General features: G+C 46.0%; 1 protein-coding gene across 1 annotated transcript in view; it reads right to left on the minus strand.

Annotated features, from left to right (window-relative positions):
• Window positions 1-18580, minus strand: part of SLC22A15 (solute carrier family 22 member 15) — a 1628958-nt gene that overhangs the window by 1042917 nt on the left and 567461 nt on the right. The window lies entirely within an intron of this gene.

Genomic DNA, 18580 nt, shown 5'->3' on the forward strand with positions numbered 1-18580 from the left:
TTCGGTTCCATCCTCGGAACTGACTTGGCCGTTGTAACAAGCTCGTGCCAGCCAGAAACTCTCAAGCTAAGGCTACCCATACTGCCTCTCTTCCCTTCCCTTCAGATCTCGTTTGCCCACAGAAATAAAAAGCAGAAGCTTTGTCTGAGCAACTGCCCTACTACTGAGCCAGGACTAGTTCCGAACCTCCAGGAGTCTTTGGAGGGGGTAGGAGGGTGGGATGTCAAGAATGAATGAAGATCAAAAACACAGATGGACCGTTATTGTAAGAACATAACTTCTTTATCGGATGTTGTCAATCTTCATTCATTCATGACAGTTAGGACAGAGTCCCTAGCTACTTTATGTCCCGGGAGGCCCTATGGAAGGATATTCCTGAGCACCATACAGCCAAAGGATACTCTTACCCTGGAGACCATATCCAATTTGTAATGAGTGATAAAGGTATGGGGGTAGCCCAAGTAGCTGCTGCGCAAATGTCATGCATGGAGGCTCAAGTGAAACTGATCTGGTAGAATAAGCCTTGACTTTAGCTAAAACAAAGGTGATGCAATCTCTCAACCATTTTGACAAGGTGACTTTGGAAACTGGTTTGCCTAGTACAGTACCTGAAAAAGGAACAGTTGGTCTGATTTCCAGAATGATTTTGTTCTATCTAAGTAAAAAGTAATTGCCTGTGTACGTCCAACAAATGCAAATAATATTCTCCTTTGTTTAAAAAATTTGGGAAGAAAACTGACAGGTCAATGGATTGGTTACTATCCGAGTCTGAGTCAACCTTGGGTAGAAAGGAGGGGTTATAGTCCTAAGGGACACACTCTCTCTATGAAAAATGATGTATGGACGCTTTACACACAAAGCCTGCAATTCTGATATTCTCCTGGCTGAAGTGATGTCTACCAGGAATAAGGTCTTCCAAAATAAAAATTTGATATCACAGGTGGCTGCTGATTCAAAGGGCTAATGGATCAAAGTTTGTAAGACTAATGTCAAATTCCAAGGTTCAATGGGCTCCTTAAAAGGTGGCTTCAAATGCATAACTCCCTTTAGGAAGGTTTTGCAAAGGCGTTGAGATATCAAGGAGAAATCATTGAAGCCAATATGGAAATTTGAAATAGCCACTAAATGGACTCTGATAGTAGAAGCTGATGCTCTTGATTGGAGTAACTTTGAAAAATATTCTAACACCTTACTAATAGTGGCTGAAAAGGAGTCAATTCCTTCTACCTGAGACCAGATCAGAAATCTGTTCCATTTGCCGAGATAAATGCCCTGGTGGATGGTTTATGGAAAGCCAGAAGCATCTTTTGTACTGGGGAAGATAGATTACTCTGTCTAGCAATTACTGGAAGTGGAAGTACTAAGTGGTCAGCTTGAGACATTGTAGGTTGGGATGGACCACACCCTGCGGATGAAACCGCAGTTCTAGAGTTGGATCCAGAGTCCACGGACAGTGAACTATGTGAGACCAGAGAAAAGGGCTAATGAGATGCAATGAGGATCACTTTGCTTCTCAACTGTTGCGCTTTCTTCAAAAACTGGGGTATTAGGGGAAAGGGAGGAAAGATATAAAGCAGTCCTGGGGGCCAATCGTGTAGAAGAGCATCTCTCGGGGACTCCCCCTGAGGAAGGATTAGGGTGAAGTTGCTGCTGCATTGAAAGTTCATAGGAGATGCAAATAGATTGCAGCAAGGCTGACCCCAACCATGAAAGATCTCTGTCGCTACTATGGGATTGAGAGACCACTCATGAGACAGGAGAGTGCATCTGCTCAGTCTGTCCATGATCATGTTGGAATTCCCCGGAATGTGCATTGCTATGAGAAAGCTGTTGGATGCTATCGCCCATTGCCACACTCTTAGGGCTTCCCGACACACAGGGTAAGATCTGGTTCCCCTGTTTGTTGATGTACCAGACCACTGCCATGTTGTCTGATTGGACAGCAACTTTCCCCGACAGGAGGGTCAATTGAAATGCCTGCACAAGAGGGTCAATTGAAATGCCTGCACCGCTAGAAGTACGGCCCTCAGTTCCAGGACGTTGATATGCAAATTGGCCTTTAAGGGGTACCAAGTGTCTTGGACCATCTTTCCTTGAAAATGCGTCAACACCTCATCAGGGATGCACCTGTGGTCACTAAGGCCTTGGGCCGAGGAAGTGAAAAGAGGTGACTCCATAACTCCTCTTCTGGCTTCATCCACCAACTTAGATCCTGCTTACATCGATTTGTTATGCAGATTGGATAAGACATGAGGTGTGTCAACAGAGACCACTGTGACTCTAGGAGCCATTGAAGCAGCCTCATGTAGAACCTCACCAAGGGAACTAGGGTGATTGTCGCTGCCATTGACCCTAGTAGTTGTAAGATTAAGAGAGCTGGGACAATGTCTTGAGACAGTATCACTTGGAGCTGTAACCTTAATCTTTGTAGTCTGTGAATAGGTAAAGCAACCACACAGTATCTTGTATTGAATGTCGCTCCGATGAATTCTATGCTTTGAGTGGGTGCCAGTTTTGACTTTTCTTTGTTTATTGAAATGCCTAAGAACTCTGCCAGTTGAAGAGTGTACTATAAGGCATGAAGTAGATGTCAGATGGGGGTAGTATGGAGCCAATCATCTTAAATATTGAAACACCCAGAATCCTTGCAGCCTCAGAAGAGCTGCTACCACTGCCATGCATTTGGTGAACACCCTGGGGGCTGTGGTGAGACCAAAGGGCAGTGCGCAGAATTGGTAATGACTGGCTCCCAGCTGGAAGCGGAAGTATCTCCTGGAATACTTGTCCATTTTTATGTGGTAATACGCATCCTGAAGATCCATCGAGCACATCCAATTGTCTATCTCCAGAAAGGAAAGTATAGACTGAACCGTGACCATCCGGAATTGTGTCTGTCTGACAAACTTGTTCAAGATACTGAAGTCTAGAATCAGCCTCCAGTCCGCTGTCTTTTTTGGCACTAAAAAGAATCTTGAGTAAAATCCAGATACTACTTGGTCTGGTGGGACTGTTTGGATGACTCATTTTTCGAGCAGTTTTTGAATTTCTTGAGCTGCCGAGTCCCTCTGAATGGGTGGAACATCAGGGATTCAACCTTTGTGACCTCGGATAAAGATTGAAGGAGATATTGTAACCTCTGGTAATTATTGTCTGCACCCAGGAATCTGATGTTATTGAGTGCCAGGCTAAGTGGCGCACAGAGAATCTTCCCCCGACTGCCTCCAGAGGTAAGCTATCAGGCCGCTCCACAGCAGTGGTGATATTGTTGCCCAGAGAAAGAATATATGGAGCCCTGATTGCACGGGCCCCCACTGCCATGGGAGGGGCATCTTCCTGATGAGTTCCCCCCCTCTGCCCTGGGGAGAAAACTCGCCACGTGTCCCAAAAAGGCCCTTGGGACATCATGAACCACATCTTTCCACTCCTTTGATCCTTGGAATAGGATCGTTGAGAAGTGGAAAAACATACGCCCACAGCAGAAAGGGTCTTTCCATCCTTTTCACACCTGAATAATATTCCTTTAACTTTTGTGCCAAACAATGACAAAGCATTAACGGGAGATTTGACAAAGGAAGACTATAAGGGGTCTGTGAAGTTACCCAAGCACATCCAGGCACGACATTTCATGACAATGCCTGCACCCACTGCTCTGGCCACCCCTTCGGTTGTACGTGCAGTCAACCACATGGACGAGTTAGAGATGGATTTTAGGGTCGCAAGCAGGCAGGCAACCTTATCACATACCTCATCAGACACTGCTCCTGGTAGGGTTCCTGAGAGCTCAGTGATCAGGTTCCTTTGAAGACGGGTGAAATGTGCCAAGTAATTCAATGACCATATGGCAAAGGTCTTGGAAGCATAGACCCGCTTCCCTAACCTGTTCAACTTTGGAGACTCTCAGTTTGGAAGATGGACAGTAGGACTCTCCTCTGCAAGATCCTTCTTTGTGGCCACCACCACCACAATAGCATCTACCTGTAAACCCCTTTACCAGTGGTGTTGATCCTTTGGAGGGGGGGGGTTTGTCAGGTCTCCAGGGGACAGTCTCAATAGTTTCAGGTGCCTTCCAAGCACACTGCACAAAGAGCTTGACTAACTCATCTGCAGGCGGGGTCACACACGAAGTAGATGGTTGGGCATGGAAAGCCTGCAAGAAAACAGATTCCTCGCAGGAGGAGTTGGTGGGCTTCCAGTCTGCTTTAAGATTTTTAGGATGTCTCTGAAGGAGACATCTTCAGGCGGTAACAGAGGGGGACCCTTCCCCTACATCGTAATCTGTATCCTTGGTGAGAGATTCTACTGGAGAATCAACTCTACCCCAATGTAGTAGACTTTGACAGCTGTGAGCCAGAGGATATGTAGATATGACAGCACAAAAGAGTGTGTGCCAACAGTGAGCCTGCTGAAGCAAGCACTCTCTCCATAATCTGAAAGTCACCTGAAGAGGGATGGGAGCCAGGAACCAAAAAAGACAACCTCGGAACCAGGGTCACACCCTGCTCCAACGAGCCCACCTCCAGAGAGGAAGCCGCAATAGGACATGGAACTGTCAAAGCAAACAGAACTGTAGATGGTGCCATGGAAAAAAATCAGTGCCGTACTAGGGATTCTGCAGCCAACAGCCAAGTAATGGTCCCGTGGGTGGGTTGGCTCCAACTGAGCTGAAGTTCACAGAGTGGGTTCACGGACCAAGGTGAGATCTGCCATGGGTACCGAAGAAGCTGGCACCGGGAGAGGCATCAGCATTGAGGGCTCCAAATCCTGTGGTGAGGCTGAAGGATAAAGAAAAGTTGGAGTCCCAGGAGAAAAAAAAACTCAGCTTCGGGTGGGAGTGAGGTCCTAGATGGGGGTGGAATACCTCTGGCCGCCAAGAGCTGATCCACCAATCTAACAACATCAAGCTCAAGATTCTGGATGGTCAATAAAAGGTCTGAGCTGCTGACAAACAAAGGGGTCAATAGATGGGGAATATTTAGTCCTGGCTATGGGTTCCACCTTCGGCACCAAGATCGACTGACCAAAAGCTTATGTTTGGGGGAAGTGACCAGTTTTACATATCCCACCATGGAAGGGGTCGTAGACTCTGGTGTCAAGACTTTTGTCGGTGCCAATCTGGATTGTTTAGACTTCGGTTCCGAGGAAACGTGGCCTTTGGACGATTTCAAATCCTGAGAATTGATTGAGGAGACACGGGGACTGAGTGGCTCTTCTTTTTCGCTTCTTTTTTAGGAGGCTTTGACACCTCCACCTCAGACAAAGCTTCTGAAAATGGGGTTTTTAACAACCATTTCAGGATCAATTTGTTGCAATGCTCTGCAAGGGTCTGGGCACTAAAACCCTTACACAGCTCGCATGGAGGCTGAATTTGTAAGTGTGGCACCCCCAAATAAACGTATGAAAGATGCCCATCGGAGTTGGGCTTCTCCCACATTTCTCACATTGCTTAAATCTAGTTGTACATTTTGATTTGTCAGCCATTGTTAGACAGATTATAAAATGAACAGCTGTTAATGCATAACACCCACACACACAAATGTAACAATGATGAAAGCAAAAGAGATACCCAGAAGGGGTAAAGAAGAAGTAGAAAAGAAAAAGGGAAAAATACCAACAATGGTATTTAAGAGTTACCAGAGGTACGAGGGAAGGGTGGGGCCTATACCAACTATGGTAATGAAGAAATACCAAACAGGTAAAATACAGGAAAATACAGCACTCACACGCAGATAGTCACTAATTTGGTAATAAAATACAAGAATAACCAAAAAAAGGAGCTATAACGAAGAAATATATTGACAAATGTTGAAAAAATAAAGCACTTGGCTTGAGAGCATGGCCTGATGCTTGCTGAAATTCTATGCGGCAAACGAGATCTGAAGGGAAGGGAAGAGAGGCACTATGGGTAGCCTTAGCTCACTGGTGCGAGCTTGTTACAACGGCAGAGTCAGTTCTGAGGACAGAACCGAAACCCAACTGTCATGAATGAATGCAGATTGACAACATCAGATTGGGGGCTGTAATTCGTATCCATCTCATGAATCCCACCCAAAAAATGCAAATGTTCACTCACACTACAACTTTTTTTTCCAGCTGTAGAAGAAAAATCTTATGGTCATAGCTAAGTAGCACAGACAGCTTCTATGGGGTTTTCTATAAAACTTTGCATCTCCCTCTACCTGAGATGCGACTCATAACTGAGACTTCAAAACAGCATTTATGCCTCCTGTCACTACAGAGTGCAAACAAAAATCACAACACAATGAATAACAAATGTTTCTGCAAGGAGATTGTGCTCCCTGCAACCCTTGGTGCTCGGCTTTGGTGTACACCCCTGATCCATATCTATCAAAAAGGTCACACTCACAGAAAAGTGAAAGTTTAAAAAAAGAAATTCACCTTTCCTCTCATCTCTTGCACTACATCAGAGATTATGGGACAACATCTGTGATTATGCAGGTCCAAGTCACACATTAAATGTGATATTTTAGGCATCAACAAATTAATGTGACAAACAACAGAGACTGTCCTACCTAAGATGCCATAGTGCTTGTCCAATTAGCAAACCTACTGCCATAGGGCCAGCAAGGGAGGGAATGATGCAACTTAAGGCAGGCTCTCCTTCCTCTCCGTACTGTCTGGTAACCTCTTCAAATGAATACTAGGAGGAACTCTTAGTGAGCTGTTAACACTGCTGAGGTATGGAGCACCTGATGTCCACAAATAGTAAATGTATGCAAGCACTAGTACGAAAGGTGCAATAACATGACAACATACCAATGTTGAGTAGGGCAATATAAGCAGTACCCCTTTCTCACAGCATGAAAGTCGTAGGACCTTACCACCATGGCCAGAACGTTGTAAGTGGAATCTAATATACATATAAGCTATCATTTGAGAGCTAGAGACATGGAAGTTTGTGAGCAGGTGTCTAAGAAAATAGCTTGAAAAAAATCAAGGCACCACCATAAAGACAAACAGAAAACACCATTAACAACTTCTAAAAAAGTCACAGGGGCATTTTACATACTCCAATACTATTTTCTCCAGTATTTGTGTGTTATAAAACAAAAGAAACTTTCCACTGCAAATGCATTAAATGTACTAGTTTGAATTCTGATACCTTTGTTTGCCTCTCTTCATTCAGATATGGATGCAGTACTCACTGCAAGACAATGACCGTCCTGTGCACAATGTGGTACTGCAGTCTCTTTAGCCTTCTACATCGAATATGTACTAGAAATGCAATACACACTGAATCTGTGTTGACTGAATATATGAATTAAAAACATTTAAAACAGATCCCACTGCTAGTAACCTAGTATATTAAACTAACACTGGAATTCCAGAATTAGAAGTTTATAGGGTGCACTGAACAGTTCAACAGGTAATTAAAATGCAGCTTAAAATACCAGTTTAAAACCATCTACCCAACTGTAGCCAGCCACTAGAATCCAAACCAGAGCTTCAAATCAAGGATGTATTAAGAGGGCATGGATTTGCAATACAAATAGAGAAACACCATACAAACTTCACAGTACAGAAAGAGCAAATATATAACAAATTTCTGCTGATGCACTAGAAATAAACCTCAGCTAAAATAACCAGAATAGCAATACAAATGAATAAAAGTGACACACACATGCATAAAGTACTAGAGTGAAATTAATAAAGAAAAGCAGGCAGAGTGCATACATAAACACACACACACACACACACACACACACACACACACACACACACACACACGCACAGCCTATCCTACTACAAAACTAAAATGACAGCAATGCCCTCCCACAAAGGTTAAAGCCTACAAAAGTTTCTTGTCGAGGTCTTAGAACCCCAAAATATGGATCCTTTTATAGTCTTCAACTATTATGAAATCAAAACTAAAGCAGAAATCTCGAAAAATACTGGTAGAGTTTTGGAACTACTATGTTGCTGACTGAAAACTGATAGAGAAAGGGAATATGGGAAAGAAATCACTAGAGATAAATACAACTACAATTAAAAAAATACTGCATAAAACCAACATATTTACAGGTTAGAGTCAAAAAATACAAAACCCATGTCAAAGTTTACTACCTGAAATTGAAGTTGCTAGTAAAGGAGATTAATTAAAATTGTATATGCTGTTTGAGGGGGAGATGAGAAAAGTACAGTTGTGTACACTTACCATAAATGCAGACGTTCGAGTGTATTCACTGTTGCAGTCATTATATTTGGGTAATCCTGCTGGCAGGTTGCCCTCAGTCGGCCTGAATTCCAAAGTCTTGGGTCCTGCGTCGGTTGCTGTTGCCCCTTCCCTGACGTCAGGTCGTCAGGGGTATAAAAGATACAGCCGACGCCATTTTCTTCAGTTTTTCTTGCCCCAGATGTCAGGTGCCCCCCTAAAGGGTAGCCAACATTATATATATTTATATATAAAAACACATGCACCAATATAAACTTTACCTTCATCTACAAGCAAATACACCACAAAGGTTGTATAAATCAGAGAAGGAAAGATAAGTTCCAGCAAAAATAAGGGGGATGGTGGGTGGGTAACCTGGACTGCAACAGTGAATACACTCGAACATCTACATTTATGGTAAGTGTACAGAACTGTACTATGTTCTTCGTGTTTCACTGTTGCAGTCATTACATTTGGGTAGAGTCCCAAAGCTATGGTTGGGAGGCTGGAGATAAACAGCAGGTGTGGCTATGAGACCCTGCAAAACTGCAGTGGCAAAGCCTGCCCTGGATTTAGAGTAGAGTGGCAGATGATAATGCTTTGTAAAAGTGTGCACTGAACTCCAAGTAGCAGCTTCTAAAATGTCTTTGGTTGGTACTCCCCTGAGGAAAGGCTGCTGAAGTGGCTGCAGCTCTGGTTGAATGAGGCCTAATGCCCTTAGGCACTGGCTTGCCATGCTGTAAATAGCAGAAACGAATGCAGTGGCCTATCCACTTTGAAACTGTCTGCTTGGAGATAGCCTTTCCTTGTGATCCTGCAGCATATGCCACTAGTAATTGCTCTGTCTTCCTGAAAACTTTGGTTCTGTCCAAATAGAATCTAAGCTGTCTGTGTACGTCCAAAGAATGCAGAATTCTCTCCCCCTTGTTCTGTGGATTTGGATAAAAAGTTGGCAAATGAATAGTTTGGTTAAGGGCCACACTGGACACCACCTTAGGCATAAATGTTGGGTTTGTCCTCAGAGAGACCCTGTCTGGATAAAAAATGATGAAAGGTTCCACATCCATGAAGGCCTGTAGCTCTGATACTAGTCTTGCAGAAGTTATTGCTAGGAGCAGAGCTGTTTTCCAAGATAAGAACTTTATATCATCAGTAGCAGCTGGCTCAAAAGGAGGCAGGGTGAGTTTTTCCAAGACATAGTTGAGGTCCCATGCAGGTATTGGTGATCTCCTAGGATGCCTTAAGATTTTGGCTCCTCTGAGGTACTGCTGTAATAAAGGATGAGAAAAGATTGGTGGTTCTGTATTCTAATGAGCCGAAATGGCAGAGGCATGAATTTTAATTGATGAAAAAGATAAGCCTTTGTCCAGCATCTCAGTTAAGTATTGCAAAATCTGAGGAATATTTGGTACAGCTGTATCAGTTCCTTGTGTCTGGTTCCAAGCACAAAATCTCTTCCATTTTCCAGCATAAGATTTTCTAGTACTAGCCCTTCTGGCTTCCAAAATGACACTCATCACAGCTTTACTGAGAGGTGTGCTTTGTATGCCTACATTATCCACCATGCTGCCAGGTTTAAAGTCTTGAGTTGGCTGTGCAGGATCGGATTGTTTTGTTGAGATAGTAAATAAGGTATTTGAGGTAAGGTCCAGGCTGGGCATTGAGACAAGTTCCTTAAGATCGGATACCAGTACTGGCGGGGCCAGTCTAAGGCAATCAGTATCATCTTTGGCTTCTCCTGTCTGACCTTTAAGAGTACCTTGGGGAGGAGAGGCAGTGGAGGAAAGGCAAATACTGACAGGTTTTTCCAGCTGAAAGATAGGGCGTCCACTTTCCATGCTTGTCTGTGATAAGTCCTTGTGCAGAATCTTTTTAGTTAGTAGTTGTGAGGGGAGGCAAATAGATCTATGTCCGGGAACCCCCTTTTCCTTGTTATCATGCTGAAGACTTGTGGATCCAGCTGCCACTCGTGGGGATCCATGAGGTTTCTGCTTAGTTCGTCTGCCAGAGTATTTTCCTTTCCTGGCAGGAATTGTGCCTGCAGATGAACTTGGTAAGTCAATGCTGTGTCCCATAAAGCCATGGCTAGTCTGCAAAGGGGGTAAGAATGTGTGCCCCCCTGCTTGTTTATATACCACATGACCGTGGTGTTGTCTGTCTTTATCAGTAGTTGGTCCGGATGAAGTAGGTCCTTGAAGGCTGTCAGGGCATTTTGAACAGCTAGCATCTCTTTTTGATTGATATGTAGATGCATTTGGTTTGTGGACCATGTGCCCTGAATGCATCTTCCTGCCATGTGGGCCCCCCAGGCATAATCTGATGCATCCATTGTTAGGTTTTGCCTGGCTGGGGGTAATGTGAATAGCTGTCCCTTGTTCTAGTGACAAGCCTTCGCCCACCATCGAAACTCCTGTTTTAGGCATGGAATGAGAGTGATCATTGTTTCCAGGCTGTGGCAATGTTGAGTCCAAACACTTTTTAGGTACCATTGAAGTTTCCTCATATGTAGTCTTGCATATGGAATTAGTAGGATGCAGGATGCCATGAAGCCCAAAGCCTGCAGAATTTTTCTTGCAGATAACTGGGCCTTTGTTGCCAATATTTTGAAATAGGTAGTCAGTTGCCTTTGTTTGTCTGGCGTGAGATAAGCCATCTGGGCAGTTGTATTTAAGCTTGCACCCAGGAATATTATCTCTTGAGAGGGTGCTAGTTTTGATTTCTTTTCGTTGACTGTGTACCCTAGGCATGTTAGAAGTCTTTTCACAAACGCCAGATGCTGTACAACAATGTCCTTGTTCTCTGCTTGAATTAGGCAGTCGTCCAAGTAAGGATATATTTGTATTCCTCTTTGTCTGCAGAATGCAATTACTGGTGCTAGGCATTTTGTAAAGACCCTGGGCGCACTAGATAAGCCAAAGGGCAGTGCAGAGAATTGGTAATGCATTGAGCCAGCCTTGAATCTGAGGTATCTTCTGCATGATTGCCTGATTGGGACATGCAGGTATGCCTCTTTTAGGTCTAAAGTCACAAGCCAAGCCTTCGTGCCCAGCATGGGCAGAAGCTGCTGCAAGGTCAACATTTTGAATAATGGTATATCCAGGAATGTGTTTAGAATAGATAGGTCCAGTACTGGCCTCCAGGCTTTGTCCTTTCTGGGTACCAAGAACAGTCTAGAGTAAAATCCTTGCCCCTGCTCTTGCTCTGGTACTTGTTGAATGGCCCCCATGTCCATGGGGGATGAGACTTGTTTTTGTGCCTCTGCCCATTGATTTTTTGGCAGATCTGGCCAACCATTTGCCTCTGGCAGGGTATGGAAGTGGAACTTGTAGCCTTGTGACTATGTTTAGAACCCACTTGTCCTGGGTTATAATGTGCCAATTTTGAGAATAAAAAGTGCTATTTTTCCCCCTAAGGGTGCTGCCAGGAGATAAGTGCTTGGTGCAGGCAGGGGGACGTCATTGGGACTGTTTCCTGTAAGGTTGCGATTTGTCTTCTCCACTTTTGGAGGTAGAAGCACCACATTGCTTTGCCCTGTATGAACCTTGCGCCTGGGATCTGCCTCTAGGGCGTCTGGATCTTCCCCTTTGAGGTCTGTCTGACACAGGAAAGGACCAATTCTTTGTAGACCAGTGTCTACTAAACCTAAGTGGCTGTACTTTTAAAAATCTTTGACAGTTTGCATAGATTTAGCTTTGTCCTCCATTTTCTTTAACACCAATTCTGCCTTAACACCAAAGTATCATGCTGTAAAGGTGCATCTAATAATTTAACTTTAACATGAACAGGCAGATTTTGTTCCTTTAACCAAGCATGCCTCCTAATTACAGAACCCGTAACTGCGGCCCTGCAGGAGGCCTCCAGAGAATCAAAACCACATTGCAAAGTATGCTTTCCAACTTGTTCAGCTGCATGCAATAAATCCTGCATTTCCTTGTTTTCTGCACATTCAGAGTTTAACAACATTTTCTGTTTAAGCAATGCCATGACATGTTGTTGATATTTGAGCATATGAAACTTTTAGTTATGTACTTACCATAACTTCGGATGTATGGGATCCATCTCGCCTACATTCATAACTGATGGGCTCGGAGCCGATCCATCGGCTCCGACTCGGCCAACTAGTACACTAGAACGAAGTCTCTTATTGGCTGGGCTACTCCCTATCCCAGGATGCACTACACCTGCTTCCCCAGATCTTGTTTGTTCGCTTTCATACATACATGCAAACACAGAAAAAATAGTAGTCACTACAACCAACTAAAGTTCTTCAAGAAGATCTCCAAGGAACTACATCTCCTCTAAATCCGAATGGAAGGGGAAGGAGGGTGGAGTGCACGTATGAATGTAATGAGATGGATCCCATACATCCGAAGTTATGGTAAGTACATAACTAAAGATGTAATGGGATCCTATCTCACTACATTCATAACTGATGGGACAGCGTCCTAGCACCTAAATCGGGTGGCTCATTGGAAAACACTCCTGAGAACTGTGGAACCAAAGAAGCCCTGCCTCGAGAAACCACATCCAATTTGTAATGAGAAATGAAAGTGTGCGGAGAAGTCCAGGTAGCAGCACAAATATCATCTATTGATAATTTGGAGTGAAAAGCTACAGAAGTAGCTATTGCCCTGGTAGAATGAGCCTTGACTGGAAAGGGAAGCTCTTTGTTAGCCTGTGAATAAATGAAAGAGATACAACCTTTAATCCATTTAGCTATGGAGGTTTTAGCTACTGGTTGACCCAATTTGTTTATTGCAAAGGAAACAAAGAGTTGATTTGATTTCCGCGTCTGGCGGTTCTATTCAAGTAAAAGCATGTTGTCTATGGCGTCAATTGATGCAAGATATATTCTGCGTTATTAGAGAACTCTGGAAAAACACAGGGAGCTCTATAGTTTGTTGAATACAGAAAGAAGAGGCTACCTTTGGTAAAAAGAGGGGTTTAATTTCAAGGACACTCTATGTTTGTGAAAAATCAAATAGGGAGGATCAGAACAAAGAGCTTGAAGTTCTGAAACCCGCCTGGCAGTTATGGCCACTAAAAGGCCGTTTTCCAGGACAGAAATTTCAAATCGCAGGTAGCAGCTGGTTCGAAAGGCGGGCAGTTAGGGCAGCAAGAACCATATTCAAGTCCCAAGGGGGGACAGGGTGAGATATTGGAGGCCTAAGGAGCCATGCTCCTTTAAGGAAAGCCTTACAAAGTTTGTGAGACATCAATGAAGGTTCAAAGGAAGCATGAAAATTAGAGATAGCCGCTGAACCTTAATGGTAGAAACTGAAGAGCCCAACTGAAAAAGGGAGGCCAAGAAATTCAGAACCTCCGATACTGGGGCAGTAAGGGGGTCTATACCTCGTTCCTGAGCCCAGAAGGTGAACCTTTTCCATTTGCTGGAATAAAGTTTGACAGTGGAAGGTTTATGAGAAGAAGACAATATGTGGATCACCTCCGGAGAAAGGGAATTGTCTCGGACTAAGGATGGAAGTGGAGTAACCATGCCGCCAACTTCAAAGACCTGAGAGACGGGTGAAGCCGTCCTGACTGATGAGTCAACAGGTCTGGCACCGGGTCCAGAAACCATGGACCTTCTACCGCATGCCTCTGTAGGAAAGGAAACCAAACTTGACGAGGCCAGTGCGGGGCAATCAAAATCATCTCGCTCTCCAGGTAAATGGCCTTCTGTATCACCCTCGGTAGGGGGAACGGAGGAAGGCATAAAAGACCGGGGCCAAATGTGGGTCAGAGCGTCCCTGGGAATCTGTCCCTGGGAGGGAACAGCGTGAAGAACTCTCTGCACTGCATTGTGAGGGCTGGCAAACAGGTCGCAGCAAGGGAGGCCCCATTTGGCGAAGATTTTCGCAGCCACTCTCTGGTTGAGGGACCACTCGTGGGGTAAGAGAATGGTTCTGCTTAATCTGTCCGCAATCACATTGGATTTCCCCGGTATGTGCGTTGCCATTAGAAAGCGGTTGGTAGCTACCCAGTGCCAAAGTCTCATGGCTTCTCTGCACAGTGGGTAAGATCTGGTTCCACCTTGCTTGTTTATATACCAAACCACCGACATGTTGTCGGATAGGATAGCAATCGGACCTTGTGGGAGAGCGTGATGGAGAGCTTGCAGCACCAAGAGTACCGCTCTCATCTCCAGGATATTGATATGCAAATGCGTTTCCTGGATTTGCCATGTGCCTTGGACCGACCTGTCCAGGTAATGACCCCCCCACCCTACCTGGGAGGCGTCCGTGGTCACAGTGGCAACGGGGGGTTGAGGAATAAAGGGTCGCCCCTGGTCGAGATTGGATTGGAGGAGCCACCAATGCAGATCCCGACAGCAACTCTCCGTGATCATGACTAAATGGTTCAAGGGAAGTTCCTGATAGGACCATTGAACCGACAGGAGCCATTGCAATATTCGCATGTGAAGTCTGGCTAAGGGGACTAAGAGTATGGTTGACACCATCGAACCCAACAGTTGTAGAATCCGATGGGCCGGAGCTCTTGATAGGGGGAGACAGGATTTGACTTGGTTTTGCAGAACCTGAATTCTTGCTGCGGTAAAAGGCGCATCCTTTTTGTGTCTAAGTCTGCGCCTATAAAAGTAATACGCTGAGATGGCTGTAGTACAGATTTTTGCCAATTGAACGTAATCCCCAAGAACGGCCCAAGGTGAGCGTGGCGTTGGCGCCTGGAATAGTAGATGCTCGGAGGTGGCAGTAAGGAGCCAGTCGTCTAGATATGGAAACACTTGGAATCCTAGACTCCTCAGGTGAGCAGTCACCACTGCCAGACACTTGGTGAACACCCTGGGGCTGTGGTGAGACCAAAGGGCAGTGCTCGGGTGGAAATGACTGACTCCGGAGGCGTAAGTGTCTCCTGGACTCTTGAGCTATCAGAATGTGATAGTAAGCGTCCTGGAGATCTATGGAGCACATCCATGCATCTTTCTCCAGCAATGGAAGAATGGATTGAAGGGTGACCATTGAATTTGGACTTTTGCACAAAGCGATTCAATGAACTGAGGTCCAAAATGGGCCTGAAGTCCCCTGTCTTTTGGTACCAAAATAATCTTGAGTAAGTTCCTGATCCGATCTGGTCGGTGGGGACAGGCTGGATGGCTCCTTTTTCTAGCAGCTTTGAAACCTCTATTGCTGCCTGATCCCGCTGACTGGGTGGCGTCCGGGATTTCCCTTAAGGAAAGGGGGCTTGTTGAAGGGGATGAGATAGCCTCCGGTAATAATCTGAAGCACCCACTGATCGCTTGTTATGGATTCCCAAGCTTGTGGGTGCGCCGCAAACCGACCCCGACTGGCTCGAGCTGCACAGTCGGGCAACAACTCAGGGACACTGGTTGTATGAAGAACCACGAAAGGAATCGCGGTCTCCAGAGTTACGGGGCCTCTGGGCGGCGTCTTCCAAATCCCCCTGCCTCTGGAGGGGAATCACTGGGTGGAGTAGGGAAAGACTTCTGAGATTTTCTGAACCACATTTTCCCTCCTCTCTGGGCCTTGGGGTAAGGCCTAGAAGGAGGCGAAAAAAGGCCCCAACGGCAGTCAAAGTCTTGCCCTCCTGCTCGCACCGAGTTAGTGTGTCCTTCACCTTGGGTCCAAACAAAGATGACCCATCAAAGGGGCATCGTGAAGAAGACTTGAAGGCCTCCATGAAATTAACACAAGCGTAACCAGGCGTGTCTCCTGAGGGCAACGCCTGTTCCTGCTCTACTCGCCCCTTCGGCTGCATACGAAATGAGCCTCATGGACGAGTTCACGATGGAGAACAAGGTAGTCATCTGGGCGCCAACAGCAGGGGCCAGCGCCTCAGGTAGATTACCAGTGAGGGAGTCATTTAGCTCTTTAAGGTCCCTTTGGAGCCTGGTAAAATGACATAAATAATTCAGCGACCGTAAGGTAAAGGCCGCTGAAGACAGGGTATGCTTCCCGTACCTATCCATGCTCCTGGAATCCTTATTAGGAGGGTGGACAGACGTTGAAGCCTCTGCCACGTCCTGCTGTGTGGCAGAAGCCACCACCATAGCATCTACAGGAACACCCTTCGTCAGAAATTCCTTCTGAGGGGGGGGCTGACAGAAACTTCTTGGGTCTCGCAGGCACGGTTCCACAGAATCTGGATGTTCCACGCCCTTGAGAAACCAAATCAAGGAGTTCATCGAAGGGTGGAGACACCCAGGAGGCGGAGGCTGGGCCCGAAGGCCTTGAGGAAGACTGACTCCTCAGCTGAAGGGGTTTTGGCCTGCCAATCTCCTCTCTGTCTCAGAATCTCCAGGATATCTGAGAAAGAGATATCATCCGAAGATGATTTGGGGACCCTTCCGTCATCGAGGTCAGTATCTGATGTAACAGACTCATCTTGGGAGTCACGTGCTTCCTCTTGCACAATTTCTTCCGTGGGGCTCGTCCAAAGCAGTTTCGGACGGACCCCGAAGAAGGGAACCCGATGGGGGTATCCTCAGGCCCTGGGGCCCGCTGCGGGGACTGCAACACAACAGAAGCACCAGTCTCCAGGTCTAGGGGACGGTGAGGTAGAAGCCTGCTGAGCGGCAAAGGCATGGCCAGCGCTCCTCATGGCCTCAAGGCGGACCTCCAGACTCCATGGAGATCACTGGTCTAGAGGCCACGATGGCACTGGGAATTCCAGCAGCCGATGCTCGAGGGGAAGACTACGCGAGGCACCCAGCCCCAAAGTGTTCCCCTGGGCCCGGCTGAGAAGTCCCAGTACCAAACCCTGAACCGAGGACAGGGTAGGAACCATAGTCGAGCCGACAGACCTCGAAGGGTCTCGGCTCCGACCGTATAACTCCGCATTGCTCCACCATCACCGACTCCAGCGTCTCGAGGAGGTTGGAGGAGGAATCAAATGTGTCGGAGGATCGGCTCGAAGCCAACTGGGCTGGAGCCAAGACCATTTGAGCAAAAACTGGAGACTGGAAAAGCCTCTGTATCACCCTATCCAGATCCGAATCAGACAGTTTGAAGATTTAGAGGAGGTAGACAGGAGAAGACTTTCCTCTCAGCTCCGAGAGTAGGGGACCCGGCTCGAAAAGGCTCCAACACTATCGGCGGGTTCCACCACAGCATGGACCACTATTGGCGCCCGAGCTTTCTTGAGCCGAGGGGAAGAGTCTGAGCTGCACACCTCCACCGGCTCGAAGCCATTGGAACCGATGGAGGTGATTCGCCTCTCGATACCAACCTGCGGCTCCGAAACTAATGGAGCCGAGGAAAGAGGTATCGAGGCAGACCCTTCGACCCTCGGCCCCGAAGTCAGTGGAGCCGAGGAAGAAGAGGTCTTTGCTTTTAGCAGTCGGTTCCGACGGACTTGTCGGAGCCGGCGATCTTTTCTTTTTGGAGGTAACAGGAGGATCTAAAGCTTCTTCAAAAGAGGGCTTAATAAGACCCTTCAAGATGAGTTTATTTTTGCGCTCTTGAAGAACCCTAGAGGAGAAAGCATGACAGACACTACATGTCTCCTGTAGATGTTTAGGCCCCAAACAGTACACGCAAATCGAATGACTGTCTGTAATAGACATTTTGTAATTGCACCGAGTGCATTTCTTAAATCCTGACTTCTGCTCTTTTGACATAATGTATGAGATATGACAAGCAATATAAACTGACAAGGTTTCCAACTGTAGAGCGAGAAACAAGGCACGAGCTCTTGAGAGGAGATTTACCTCACAAGAGAACACAGTGAACACACACAACACCACAAAAACAACGGTCCAAAGCCCTCTAATTTAAACGGGCTTAGCCGAAAAAAATAAAAATAACACCAACTCTCAAAAGTAGGGCAAAGGCCCTCTAACCAACGGCCTTGCCCGACAGCGAAATAAAGTACCAGTAATCACTTCACACACAAAGTTATAAAACACACAATTTACAGAAAGTAGCTGTTAAAACAGCTGTTTTATCAATATTCAGAGGAAAAAACCCAAGGTCAAAGACCAGTAAAGGTAAAAGAAACCACTTAGCTCCAGCCAAGTCGAGACCACGTCCAGCTTGTAAAGCGGCAAACAAGATCTGGGGAAGTAGGTGTAGTGCATCCTGGGATAGGGAGTAGCCCAGCCAATAAGAGACTTCGTTCTAGTGTACTAGTTGGCCGAGTCGGAGCCGATGGATCGGCTCCGAGCCCATCAGTTATGAATGTAGGCGAGATAGGATCCCATTACATCTGACAGTTTAAGGCCCTTATAGCCAAGGTAGCAGATGTGTAAACATTTTTACCCCATCTGTCCAGTGCTCTAGAATCTCTGGCAGAAGGGGTAGGGTTTTTTGCAGCAGAAGCCTTAACCCATTTGGGACCCTGTGAAATAGTTTCTGGGTCAGCAGCAGGGTTTCTGAAAAGGAATTTATGAGAGTCAGGAACCCTGTAATATCTGTCAGGCTTAACAGGAGC

The sequence above is a fragment of the Protopterus annectens genome, chromosome 5.part1, assembly GCF_019279795.1.
Source record: "Protopterus annectens isolate FY-2018-M chromosome 5.part1, PAN1.0, whole genome shotgun sequence".
Classification (NCBI taxonomy): Eukaryota; Metazoa; Chordata; order Ceratodontiformes; family Protopteridae; genus Protopterus; species Protopterus annectens.